Raw genomic sequence first — 12290 nt, 5'->3', positions numbered from 1 at the left:
TGGGAGTCTAATCTTTCTCCTGGCCGAGAAAAGAGCACTTTCCCCCGGACACCAAACCAGCCAACGTCCCCCTCCTGAGTGGACAAAAAAAATCCACTCCTGGTACCTAAAATTTTCTCCAGCGGCGGGCTTGGGACGAAAATCAATCTTCCTCCCGAAATTAAACCACTATTGGCGGACGCCAGCCCCAAGCGCCAGCCCCGACCGCCACCCCCCGACCGCCACAAGGCGACCGCCACAAGGCGACCGCCACAAGGCGACCGCCACCGGCCCCAAGCGCCAGCCCCGACCGCCACCCCCCGACCGCCACAAGGCGACCGCCACAAGGCGACCGCCACAAGGCGACCGCCACCGGCCCCAAGCGCCAGCCCCGACCGCCACCCCCCGACCGCCACAAGGCGACCGCCACAAGGCGACCGCCACCGGCCCCAAGCGCCAGCCCCGACCGCCACCCCCCGACCGCCACAAGGCGACCGCCACAAGGCGACCGCCACAAGGCGACCGCCACAAGGCGACCGCCACAAGGCGACCGCCACAAGGCGACCGCCACTGGCCCCAAGCGCCAGCCCCGACCGCCACCCCCCGACCGCCACAAGGCGACCGCCACAAGGCGACCGCCACAAGGCGACCGCCACAAGGCGACCGCCACAAGGCGACCGCCACCGGCCCCAAGCGCCAGCCCCGACCGCCACAAGGCGACCGCCACAAGGCGACCGCCACAAGGCGACCGCCACAAGGCGACCGCCACAAGGCGACCGCCACTGGCCCCAAGCGCCAGCCCCGACCGCCACCCCCCGACCGCCACAAGGCGACCGCCACAAGGCGACCGCCACAAGGCGACCGCCACAAGGCGACCGCCACAAGGCGACCGCCACTGGCCCCAAGCGCCAGCCCCGACCGCCACCCCCCGACCGCCACAAGGCGACCGCCACAAGGCGACCGCCACCGGCCCCAAGCGCCAGCCCCGACCGCCACCCCCCGACCGCCACAAGGCGACCGCCACAAGGCGTTAGTGGCCGCGCCCGGTACTTTACTGGACCCTATTTGGCCCGCGGACCGGCCGGCGTCGCTTCCTTGAATGCTTAGCCGCCTTTCGAGCTGCCATGCCGGGCTTGAGTTAGTGGTTTGCGCCCGGTACTTTACTGGACCCTATTTGGCCCGCGGACCGGCCGGCGTCGCTTCCTTGAATGCTTAGCCGCCTTTCGAGCTGCCATGCCGGGCTTGAGTTAGTGGTTTGCGCCCGGTACTTTACTGGACCCTATTTGGCCCGCGGACCGGCCGGCGTTGCTTCCTTGAATGCTTAGCCGCCTTTCGAGCTGCCATGCCGGGCTTGAGTTAGTGGTTTGCGCCCGGTACTCTACGTTAAAAGTCAGGCGGAACGGCTCTGAAGCTCCAGACGGTGCTTCCTTGAATGCTTAGCCGCCTTTCGAGCTGCCATGCCGGGCTTGAGTTAGTGGTTTGCGCCCGGTACTCTACGTTAAAAGTCAGGCGGAACGGCTCTGAAGCTCCAGACGGTGCTTCCTTGAATGCTTAGCCGCCTTTCGAGCTGCCATGCCGGGCTTGAGTTAGTGGTTTGCGCCCGGTACTCTACGTTAAAAGTCAGGCGGAACGGCTCTGAAGCTCCAGACGGTGCTTCCTTGAATGCTTAGCCGCCTTTCGAGCTGCCATGCCGGGCTTGAGTTAGTGGTTTGCGCCCGGTACTCTACGTTAAAAGTCAGGCGGAACGGCTCTGAAGCTCCAGACGGTGCTTCCTTGAATGCTTAGCCGCCTTTCGAGCTGCCATGCCGGGCTTGAGTTAGTGGTTTGCGCCCGGTACTCTACGTTAAAAGTCAGGCGGAACGGCTCTGAAGCTCCAGACGGTGCTTCCTTGAATGCTTAGCCGCCTTTCGAGCTGCCATGCCGGGCTTGAGTTAGTGGTTTGCGCCCGGTACTCTACGTTAAAAGTCAGGCGGAACGGCTCTGAAGCTCCAGACGGTGCTTCCTTGAATGCTTAGCCGCCTTTCGAGCTGCCATGCCGGGCTTGAGTTAGTGGTTTGCGCCCGGTACTCTACGTTAAAAGTCAGGCGGAACGGCTCTGAAGCTCCAGACGGTGCTTCCTTGAATGCTTAGCCGCCTTTCGAGCTGCCATGCCGGGCTTGAGTTAGTGGTTTGCGCCCGGTACTCTACGTTAAAAGTCAGGCGGAACGGCTCTGAAGCTCCAGACGGTGCTTCCTTGAATGCTTAGCCGCCTTTCGAGCTGCCATGCCGGGCTTGAGTTAGTGGTTTGCGCCCGGTACTCTACGTTAAAAGTCAGGCGGAACGGCTCTGAAGCTCCAGACGGTGCTTCCTTGAATGCTTAGCCGCCTTTCGAGCTGCCATGCCGGGCTTGAGTTAGTGGTTTGCGCCCGGTACTCTACGTTAAAAGTCAGGCGGAACGGCTCTGAAGCTCCAGACGGTGCTTCCTTGAATGCTTAGCCGCCTTTCGAGCTGCCATGCCGGGCTTGAGTTAGTGGTTTGCGCCCGGTACTCTACGTTAAAAGTCAGGCGGAACGGCTCTGAAGCTCCAGACGGTGCTTCCTTGAATGCTTAGCCGCCTTTCGAGCTGCCATGCCGGGCTTGAGTTAGTGGTTTGCGCCCGGTACTCTACGTTAAAAGTCAGGCGGAACGGCTCTGAAGCTCCAGACGGTGCTTCCTTGAATGCTTAGCCGCCTTTCGAGCTGCCATGCCGGGCTTGAGTTAGTGGTTTGCGCCCGGTACTCTACGTTAAAAGTCAGGCGGAACGGCTCTGAAGCTCCAGACGGTGCTTCCTTGAATGCTTAGCCGCCTTTCGAGCTGCCATGCCGGGCTTGAGTTAGTGGTTTGCGCCCGGTACTCTACGTTAAAAGTCAGGCGGAACGGCTCTGAAGCTCCAGACGGTGCTTCCTTGAATGCTTAGCCGCCTTTCGAGCTGCCATGCCGGGCTTGAGTTAGTGGTTTGCGCCCGGTACTCTACGTTAAAAGTCAGGCGGAACGGCTCTGAAGCTCCAGACGGTGCTTCCTTGAATGCTTAGCCGCCTTTCGAGCTGCCATGCCGGGCTTGAGTTAGTGGTTTGCGCCCGGTACTCTACGTTAAAAGTCAGGCGGAACGGCTCTGAAGCTCCAGACGGTGCTTCCTTGAATGCTTAGCCGCCTTTCGAGCTCTCCTGCCCGGCGTGGGTTTCGCGTCCGCGCCCGGTACATTATGGAAGCCAAAAAAAAAAAAAATTCTAAGTGCGAGTGGGACCGGCCTGGGGGGCTTCCTTGAAAGCCCATCCGCCCTCCGAGCTCTCCCACCGGTCGTGGGTTGGCGTCCGCCACTGCTCAAAGCGAACTTCAAATCATCTGCTTAATAATGTGGAACGCCATTCTTGAGTAGTTTCTCCTTAATGTGGGCTCAACTGGCCGGTAATCATCACCGGTGTCTGAAATTGATCTCAGTTATCCAAAGAGCCCTGACACGGAATACCGTCCATGAGTTTAATTGAAAAACAAAAAATTTAATCTTTCTGACACATAAATACAATTTGCATAATAATTTGGAACACAGTGTAAGTGGCAACGGGGTCAGGATTGTGAAGTCTGGAAGCCCCTAGTCACAAGCTGGCACATCAGGCGGTGGATGTTAGATGATCGTTGGGCTCTTGGACCGAGGCAGAAAGAGCTCTTTGGTAGCTGCATACACGACTGAGCAGCCCTTTTTAGGATCCACTCTGCTCACCCCTGAGGGGGAAGGGGCTAGAAAAGGTGCCCTAAACATAGCCTCACGACTGGATTACCGCGTTCAGAGCGATCACCAATATGCGGTTGAAAACACAGAAACATGAATTTTAGAGCATGTGTAACACCTATATCGCTTTGGACAGTGCTTACAGTAATTTAGATCATGGACCAATTCTAAGTTCGGCTTTATTTGCAGTGGTGATAGAGTGAGCAGAATAAATGACCACAGACCAAAGTTTGAATTGAACTGCCGGCTTATTTTAGAAGAGAAAAATAGAGAAAAATAGTTGACATACAATTTACAACAATAGACATACAATTCACATTTAAACTCAACGTTAGTTGAAGAAAATAAGTTTCCTTTCAGTAAACTTTTCAGTTTAAATGATTTCAATTAAAACCCGGGTTGTTTTATTAATTCTAAGGTTCAATCGGTTTAGTTACCTCACTTTGTGTTGTTTGAATAATATTCAATACAAGTAAGTAATTCGAAACAATAATAAATCTAATTTGAGTTAAGTAAAGCCACTTTTAAATTCCCTCGACTTCACTGGTTTTGTTCACACCAATCAATATTTCAATAACACCATTTCAGCATCATCGTACATATAGTTCACAAAAAAATTAAAGTGACAAAATGTACAAAACTCAAAACAATTCAGCAAAAGACTGAACGACTTTCGTTATCCAAATGTCTCTATATCCCTTCAGTTTGTTTCTCTTGCTTTGTTCCTGAAGAGTCAATCAATCCTTTCCGAAATCCACCTCGGTGTAGCAGTGGGGAAACAAATATGGATAGATCCTACCAGGTTCGATGAACCTCGTCCAGCAAGTGCTCTCCGCTCCTGCGTGAGAAAAAATTCAAAGGCCTCTTTGGTGGCTCGCCATCTTGCGACTCGCACAAGAAATCTGCTTCGTTATTAGTTCAGAGGTTTCCGAACCAACTCTCGTGAATCCAGTCCTGTTCCGCACTTAGTGCATCACCAAGGTGAAAAAAAAGTTTGGAAACAGAAAAATAGGTCCATCAAATACAAAAAACTTCATACAATACTGTGTCACGTTCCCTCTCTCTCTTTAGTTTAACGGACTTACTCCCGTATCACCTTCGTCATCCTCTCTCCAAAAAAAACAAAAACGGCGGGAAAAGGAAAAAAGTAGAGTTCGCATTTCTGGTCACATGGGTTTTTTCCTACGTCATCATGTCCCTTCAAAATAAAAGTGAATGTTCACACTTTTGTCATTTTATCAACTACAAAACGTTAATAAAATAATAAATTTGTATTGTTTTAATATTTTACATGCTTTTAATCTGTGTTGGTCTGTTTAGAAGATATTTACAATGTACTTTCTTTTGACTGTTTTTATAGCTCTTATTTTACAAGGCTATGTTTAACAGGCTCTTATTTTACAAGGCTATGTTAACCTGGGTTACACCCTCCCTGCCTAAATCTATGCAAGTCCCTTTGCATAACGCATAGTTCAGAGTACTTTGATCTCATGGTTCTCCTCATGGTTCTCGATGTAATTTGTTACAGATTCGCTTAAGCTCTGGAACAACGATTGAACTAGGCTCACAAGAGGGGTTCCTAACTGAGGGTAGGTTAACCTTTTGGGTTTCGTTTTCTCTCGAGAAGATCTTCTGACAACTTGGTCAGATTCTGGGACAATTTCTTCATTGTCATCTGTCACAGTTTCAGTGTCATTTACTTGAGGTCTTCTTGTCTCCTCATGGTCAGTCTGGTTTAGATCCGGGGGATTTCCCTTTTCACTCAAGTGAGTACTTGATTCTCCTTCCCTTCCAGGTGATCTTTCCAGTTCCGGCAATATTTCAGTTTCAATGGAATCCTTTGGAGCATTATCAGACAACATCAAAAGCTCTGGAATTACATCATCATCTGGTTCATTCTGTTCATCAGTAAGATTGGAATGTGGTCTGGGAAGAACTACTTTATATTCCTCAAGTGACCTCGAGATCTCCCGTGGAGGACCCGAAGAGTAGTATAAAGGGTAGTTATCCTCTTCCTCAGAGTTGTAGTCAGGTTCAGGTTCTTCAGAGTCTGGTATTGGATGTTGTCGTGTGATTGGTCGACGGGGCTTCTCTGGGACGGCAGGAGAATTTGCAGGGACAGATGGCAGAAATCCGCATGGCAACAAAAGGTCTCTGTGCAGGGTCCTAGTAGGACCATTTTGATGTTCTGGTCTTACTATATACACAGGTAAGTTGTCCTTTTGACTCACAACCACATGGACCGTGGACTCCCATCTATCAGCCAACTTGTGTTTCCCCCTTATTCGGACATTCCTCACAAGCACACGATCACCAACAGTTAAGGCAGATTCAGTTACATGTTTGTCATATCTGCTTTTGTTTCGTTCAGCAACTTTAGCAGCATTTGTGATAGCCAGTTGGTAACTCTCTTGGAGGTGAGATTTGAGAGCTTTGACATACTGTGAATGAGATTGTCCCCGACGTTGGTTCCGAGGAAGATTGAAGGCAAGGTCTATTGGCAGTCGAGGTTGTCTTCCAAACATTAATTCGTACGGTGTAAACCCTGTGCTATCGTGTCTGGTACAGTTATGCGCATGCATGAGTGGTTTTACAAAGTCATGCCAATGCCTCTTGTCTTCATCTTTGAGTGTACCTAACATGTTCAGTAAGGTACGATTGAATCGTTCTACAGGGTTTCCCCTGGGATGATAGGGTGAAGTCCTAACTTTTTGTATTCCAGCCAAGTTACACAGTTCTTTGATAGTTTTTGATTCAAAGTCCGCTCCTTGGTCACTATGCAACTTCTCAGGAAAACCATAGTGGATGAAGAAGTTTTCCCACAGGGCCTTCGCTACAGTTCGAGCTTTTTGGTTAGGCGTTGGAGTTGCAACAGCGTACTTTGTAAAGAAGTCTGTGATTACAAGGACATCTTTTGTAGAACTGCGGTCTGGTTCGAACGACAAAAAGTCAATACATACTAATTCCAGGGGTCTGGTAACTTGTATGTTTACCAAGGGTGCGGCCTTCTCTGGCAATGTTTTCCGGCAGACGCACCTCTGACAACTTTTAATCTTTTGCTCTATGTCTGCAGCCATTTTGGGCCAGAAGAATCTGGCTCTGATGAGGTCAAGGGTACGGTCAAACCCAAGATGGCCCATGTCGTCATGGAGACTTTTCAATGTCATGGGTCTGAGGCTTTCAGGAAGGACAAGTTGAGACTGGGTTTCACCAAGTTTCCTCTTCCGATACAAAACACCATTCTGCAGCTCAAGTTTGTTTAGTTCACGCAGAAAGATGGAAAGTTGTGGAAGTTCTTTCCGTAGCATAGGAGAAGATGTTTCACCCGTTTCAAGCTGGTGTATGATTTCATTGATAGCAGGATCATTTCTTTGACTTTGTCTTAACTCCTCTTCCGAGATGCTTGGAATTACAGGGAGAATGTCACACTGGTGGAAGCTGTCAGGAACAGCATCAGCGGACATGGACAAAGACGTTACAAGTGGATATGTAAGAGCATCGTGGTCTGAGTTGAGAGATTGGAGGACTAGGTGTTTGTCACAGATTGCCCTCACTGCATGAGGAGGAACATCAGTGAAAGGATCGGCACCAGGTAAGTGATGTTGGACAAACTGGCGAATTCTCTCTTGTTCTTTTAGGGAAACACGGTCATTTATTGGCTCTGGGTGTGGACGGCGTGATAATCCGTCTGCATCAGCATTTTGATTTCCTGCTCTGTACCGGAGGTTGAACTCGAAGGTAGAGAGGGCAGACAACCAGCGATAACTCGTTGCATCTAACTTAGCGGTGGTCAAAATGTAAGTTAGAGGGTTGCTGTCAGTTATTACAGTGAAAGGACTGCCATAAAGGTAATCACAAAACTTTTCCGTGACAGCCCACTTGAGGGCAAGAAACTCAAGTTTGTGAGCGGGGTAACGGCTTTCACTTTGTGATAGTCCTCTGCTCGCGTATGCAATTACACGCATCTCTTAGTGAACTGTACCAGGCTGTCAGTGAACAAGAGACAGCGCACCCTGACGGTTTCACCATCTTCGCTGGGGATTTTAATCATGCTAACCTGAAGTCTGTTTTACCGAGGCTTCACCAGCATGTTAATTTTCCTACGCGTGGCGACAGCTTCCTGGACCGGGTCTACTCTTCGCATAAAGGAGCTTTCAAAGCCGCCCCCCTCCCCCATCTTGGACTTTCTGACCATATCACTGTTATGCTTTTGCCCGCATACAGACAAATGGTGAGAGCGTCCAGGCCGGTTCGCAAGCAGGTACGGGTGTGGCCTGAGGGTGCCTCTGATGCACTGCGTGACTGCTTTGGCTCTACTGACTGGGACATGTTTAGGAGGGCTGCCACTTGCGACGATCGGACAGACATTGAGGAGTATACTGACTCTGTTTCCTCCTACATCAGGAAGTGCATTGATGATGTGACTCTCTCCAAATCCATCGTCACTCGGGCTAACCGGAAGCCATGGCTGACAGGGGCTGTCTTCAGGCTGCTGAGGGCCAGGGACAAAGCCTTTAGAGCAGGGGATGAGGCTGGCTTGAGGACTGCGAGGGCCGACCTGTCCCGGGGCATCAAAGAAGCAAAGAGGGCGTTCTCGTGCAAAATTACCGCCCACTTCAAGGACAGCAGGGACGCACGGAGCCTTTGGCAAGGCATTCAGACCATCACGGATTACAAGCCCGCGCCGCAGAGCTGTGAAGGCGACGTCCGTCTGCTCAATGACCTCAACCGCTTCTTTGCTCGCTTCGACGCTCAGAACAGCACTTGCCCGCTAAAGGCCACTCCCCCTTCACACGAGCTGCCCCTGTGCCTCTCCGCCGACAGCGTGAGGAGGGCGCTTGCCGCTATCAACATCCGTAAGGCGGCGGGCCCTGACAACATCCCGGGTCGGGCGCTGAAGGACTGCGCTGGTGAGCTGACGGATGTCTTCACGGACATCTTTAACACTTCCCTGCAGCAGGCCATCGTCCCGTCGTGTTTCAAAGCTGCCACCATTGTACCTGTGCCGAAGAAACCCGCTCCGTCCTGCTTCAATGACTACCGCCCCGTAGCACTCACGCCCATCATCATGAAGTGCTTTGAGCGGCTTGTCATGGAGCACATCCGATCCGTTCTCCCCCCCACCATTGACCCCTTCCAGTTTGCGTACCGAGCCAAACGGTCTTCTGAGGATGCCATCTGCTCTGCCCTCCACTCGGCCCTCACCCACCTGGAGAGGAGGGACTCGTATGTGAGATTGCTGTTTGTGGACTTCAGTTCTGCCTTCAACACCATTGTGCCACAACGCCTCATCAGCAAACTTGACGCGCTGGGCCTCAGTACCTACCTCTGCAACTGGCTACTGGACTTCCTCTGTCAGAGGCCACAGGTAGTACGTGTTGGCGACAAAATCTCCGCCAGCATCACGCTGAGCACGGGGGCCCCCCAAGGCTGCGTGCTCAGTCCGCTGCTCTTCACCCTCCTGACGCATGACTGCACTGCAACCTACAGCGACAACCGTATCGTGAAGTTTGCTGACGACACGACTCTGGTGGGTCTCATCACCAAGGGAGACGAGACTCAATACAGGCTGGAGGTTGACCTTCTGACCACGTGGTGCAGGGACAACAACCTCCTGCTGAACGTCGACAAGACCAAGGAGATTGTTGTGGACTTCCGGAAGGGTCACACCCAACACCTGCCGCTGACCATCGACGGTGCTGTGGTGGAGAGAGTGAGCAGCGCCAAGTTCCTGGGGGTGCACATCAGTGAGGATCTCTCCTGGTCCACCAACACCGCATCACTGGCAAAGAAAGCCCAGCGCCGCCTGTACTTCCTGCGGAAACTCAGGCGAGCGAGCGCTCCTCCGGCCGTCATGACTGCATTTTACCGATGCACCATTGAGAGCGTCCTCTCCAGCTGTATTGCTGTTTGGGGTGGCGGCTGCACTGACTACAACTTGAAGGCCCTGCAGCGCATAGTGAACACAGCTGGTAAGATTGCTGGTGCTTCGCTCCCCTCCTTGAAGGACATTTACACCTCCCATCTCACCCGCAAGGCGACCACGATTGTGAGTGATGTGAGTCACCCCGCTCACTCTTTGTTCGAGCTTCTGCCCTCTGGGAAGAGGTACAGAAGCCTGCGCTCCCGCACCACCAGACTCTCAAACAGCTTCATACTCCAGGCTGTTAGGATCCTGAACTCGCTCCCCCGTTCTGCGTAGCGTCTTGTACTTTTACTGTCTGTACTGTCTGTATGCACACTGGCTCTTATTTGTTGTGTTATCTGTTTATTTATTATTTATTATTACTCTTATTATTTATTGTTTGTGCTTTTTTTGTTTATGATGTTTTTTACTTTTGCGCTATGCTTGCTGGCTCCGTTTTGCTCCTCTTATTTATTGTGTTATCTGTTTATTTATTATTTATTCATCACTCTTACTATTGATTGTTTGAATTTCTGCCTTCTTGTTTTTATATTGTGTCGCGTACTTGTATGTCTATCGTGTTATGTGTCTCGTCACCGTGGGATAGAGAAAAACGTAATTTCGGTCTCTTTGTGACATGTGGAGAGATTGAAAATAAAGCTGACTTTGACTTTGACTTTTGATCTCTCCACCCTGCTCTTGATAAAGGGCTGCCCCCAGCCCGGTCGTACTTGCATCTGTATGTAATACATACGGTAACCTGGGGTTGGCAAAGGCCAAAACTGGGGCAGAAGTCAGTTTGTTTATTATCGTTTCAAATGCCTGCTGGCAACAGTCTGTCCATCTTTCCCCAAAAGGAGATTTCGGCTGAAAGTACTGGACTTTATTCGACTGTGAGACATTTTTCTTCCTCAGCGGTGGATATCCAGCAGTAAGACCGGTAAGAGGTTTGACAATCTTAGAGAAGTCTTTGATAAATCGCCTGTAGTATCCTGCGAATCCTAAGAAAGAACGTAGCTCTTTCAAATTTTTGGGGCTTGGCCATGTTTTTAAAGCGTTAACTTTCTCAGGGTCTGTTTCAACACCATGTTGGGAAACGATGTGGCCCAAGTACTTCACGGATGTATGGAAAAACATGCATTTTTCAAGGGAAAGTTTTAGGCCATATTCTTTGAGGCGATTGAGTACATGGAGAAGTCGGGTTTCATGTTGTTCGAGTGTTTCTGAAAACACTATGAGGTCATCTAGAAAGACAAGGACTTCTTTTAGATGGATGTCACCCATGCATTTCTCCATCAGCCTTTGGAATGTGCTGGGAGCATTTGTAACACCCTGAGGCATCCTGTTAAATTCAAAAAATCCCATCGGGCATGTAAAGGCTGTCTTGTGCTTGTCTGTCTCATCGACTTCGATTTGGTAGTATCCGCTCTTGAGATCAAGGACCGAAAACCATTTCGATCCTGTGAGTGCAGAAAAGGTTTCTTCCAAATTAGGAAGTGCATAGGCGTCTTTGATCGTGGTTAAATTCAGCTTCCGGTAATCGACACAAAGTCTTATATCCCCGTTTTTCTTCCTTACCACAACTATTGGCGAGGAAAACGGTGATTCAGACTCGCGGATTATTCCTGCTTCCATCAGCTCTTGCAAGTGCTGACGTACTGCATCGATGTCTTGTGGCCGTATTGGTCGGGGTCTGTGCTTGAAAGGGGTTTCGTCACTTAGTTTGATTTGGTGCTTGACTTTGTTCGTGCAACCGAAATCTGTGTCATGTCGTGCAAATACTTCTGGCATAGCACTCAGCTTCTGTATGATTCGCTCCTTCCATTCAGCAGAAATGGGAGAATCAGAGAAATTTAAATTTAGCTCTGTGGACTTCAAGTTGGATTTCTGCTTGGTTTGCATCACTTCTTGCACAGCATGCATTTCTGCAATGACACTTTTTGCAGGAATACTTATGGCATGTTCACTTTCATTCCTTAGGACAACTGCAAGCTTTTGTGAGCAGTTTTCCGGAAGGGTAAGTAAACAATTGGTGACTACGACACCACCAGGCAAGGAGGATGAGGACGGTGACTCGACCACTATCCACTTCCCTGGCGTTGCAGTGTTTACATGGACTACTCCCTCCAAAACTCGACTTTGACCAGCAGGAAGTAATTCAGGTTCTTTTCCCGACAGTGTGACAAGACCAAGACTGCCGTCATCTTTCATTTTGTGTCTCTGTTGTAACACGCTCAAGACCACTCTGTAACCATGTGGGAGGACACGGAGATCTGTATCAGTCAAGGGAAGGTTTTCAAAAAGAGGGTCAAGCGTGTTAGTGCCAATCAGGAGAGAAGACTGGACACTAGAGCGTGTGTCTGGAACAATTAATGCAAGAGAGGACACAGTGAGTTCAGTTCCAAAACAGTCTTTTGGAAAAGTGATATCAACACCAATGTAGCCTGAATAGGGAACATTTTCACCATTTGCAGCTTCGACTTCCAACAGATCTTGTATTGGATGGATTGTCAGGTGTGAGAGATAGCTTTTGTAGAAAGACTGGGACACTGTGGTCACTTGCGATCCGGTATCAAGAAGACAATGGCAGGCGTGTCCATTGATTTGTACTTGAGCAGTGTATTTAGCTCCAATCAGACCTTTAGGAATTTTCACAGTGGT

Source organism: Syngnathus typhle, linkage group LG9 (genome assembly GCF_033458585.1).
Source record: "Syngnathus typhle isolate RoL2023-S1 ecotype Sweden linkage group LG9, RoL_Styp_1.0, whole genome shotgun sequence".
Lineage (NCBI taxonomy): Eukaryota > Metazoa > Chordata > Actinopteri > Syngnathiformes > Syngnathidae > Syngnathus > Syngnathus typhle.
This window is presented reverse-complemented; position numbering follows the sequence as displayed.